This window comes from Triticum urartu, unplaced genomic scaffold (genome assembly GCF_056163025.1).
Source record: "Triticum urartu cultivar PI428250 unplaced genomic scaffold, HENAU_Tu73 scaffold285, whole genome shotgun sequence".
Classification (NCBI taxonomy): Eukaryota; Viridiplantae; Streptophyta; class Magnoliopsida; order Poales; family Poaceae; genus Triticum; species Triticum urartu.
Genome location: NW_028260460.1, coordinates 40,325 through 42,252, shown reverse-complemented (window position 1 = coordinate 42,252; position 1,928 = coordinate 40,325). Strand labels below are relative to the sequence as shown.

At 33.2% G+C, this 1,928-nt stretch overlaps 1 non-coding gene across 1 annotated transcript; it reads right to left on the bottom strand.

Moving 5' to 3' along the window:
* Nucleotides 1-1,254: 1,254 nt before the first annotated feature.
* Nucleotides 1,255-1,327, bottom strand: TRNAF-GAA (transfer RNA phenylalanine (anticodon GAA)). Its single transcript has one exon. It is a non-coding gene; the product is annotated as a tRNA-Phe (tRNA).
* Nucleotides 1,328-1,928: the final 601 nt, after the last annotated feature.

The window sequence follows — 1,928 nt, the reverse complement described above, 5'->3', positions numbered from 1 at the left end:
GAGCAAGAATTGCTCTATCAATCACCATCTACATTAGATATATCTTCTGAAACTTTTTTCAAATCCAAAAGTTCAGTACCTTCCTACAAATTAGTGAATTAGGAGAGGGGCTCTTTTGTGTAGAAAAATAAAAAGCAGGGCAATCTTTCAAACTTGCATCCGAAATGTGAAATATTTATACAAAGAGGGAGAGATGAAGACAATGCAGCAGGGTTGGTTATCTAATTGGCTAGTCAAACATGAGGTGGTTCATAGATCTTTGGGCTTTGATCACCGAGGAATAGAGACTTTACAAATAAAAGCAGGGGATTGGGATTCCATTGCTGTCATTTTATATGTATATGGTTACAATTATTTACGCTCCCAATGTGCTTATGATGTAGCACCCGGTGGATCTTTAGCTAGCGTGTATCATCTTACGAGAATACAATATGGTATAGATAATCCAGAAGAAGTCTGCATAAAAGTCTTTGCCCAAAAGGATAATCCTAGAATTCCGTCTGTCTTCTGGATTTGGAGAAGTGCCGATTTTCAAGAACGCGAATCTTATGATATGGTGGGAATCTCTTATGATAATCATCCGCGCCTTAAACGTATCCTAATGCCTGAAAGTTGGATAGGCTGGCCCTTACGTAAGGATTATATAACCCCCAATTTTTATGAAATACAAGATGCTCATTGAATGATAAGAAATTCATGCTCACTTATACAACACAACTCCAGATTTTATTCAAGTCAAGGAATATTTTTAGGTTCTTTTCCTAGATGAAACGGAATACCTATTTATAATTAATTCCTAATTATACAAAAGCATTCCAGATAGACTGAGCAAAAAAAGGGTTTCATTTGGATTCCCCTATTTTGAAAATCGCATATTAATTTCCTTCATATGAACAGAAAAATAGGATGACTCAAAGAAGTTCTCTACCAGGAACTTTGTACCGCGCACATTACTTAGCACAACTAGGAAAATAAGATAAGATAAAGATAAGCAAGACTAAAAAAATATTCGTCGGAATAGCGGAATACAAAATTAAGAAACGCAAAAAAATAAAGGGGAATCTCACCCCCTTCTTTATCATAAAGAAAAGATATATTTTAAAACTTCTTTAAAAAGAAAAAGAAGTGCCTCTATATTTATATTATAGATTTATCCACTTAGATGAATAAATATTATTAATGAATATGTATCACAATCCATCTCGAGGTATTTGGATCAATACCTATTCGGTGGATCTTTTTTTTTTTTTTCTCTGCCAGGAACCAGATTTGAACTGGTGACACGAGGATTTTCAGTCCTCTGCTCTACCAACTGAGCTATCCTGACCTTTTCTTGTGCATCATCCTAGTAGAGTATTTGTATCTATGTCAATTAAAAGGACTAAAAATTAATTAAAGTATTTCAAATTTTAAATTTGAAAATGGGGGGGGTAGTCCTATGCATTGTGCATGGTTTACTTAAATAAAACTTAAAAATAGAGTGAATAACCAAGATTTCTTGCCGATACTCTAATAAAAAAGAAATCTATTCAATGAATAGGATAAGATCCATTGAGTTCTCTTCGCATTCCTTTGTGAAAGAGTAGAATGAGAAAGCTAATGAATCTTAAACCCATTGCATTGATAAAAAGAAAAAAAAGTGCATTGATAAAAAGAAAAAAAAAAAGAGGATAAATAATAATAATATAGTATAGTTAGGGAATAAAAGAGGATTTGGGGATAGAGGGACTTGAACCCTCACAACTTATAAAGTCGACGGATTTTCCTTTTACTAGAAATTTCATTGTTGTCAGTATTGACATGTAGAATGGGACTCTCTCTTTGTCCTCGTCCGATTAATCCACTTTTTTAAAGATCTCGAAAACTTTGAATTTTAATTGAAGAATTTGATTATTCAATATTCGATTGGAGTGGATTCACAATAATGA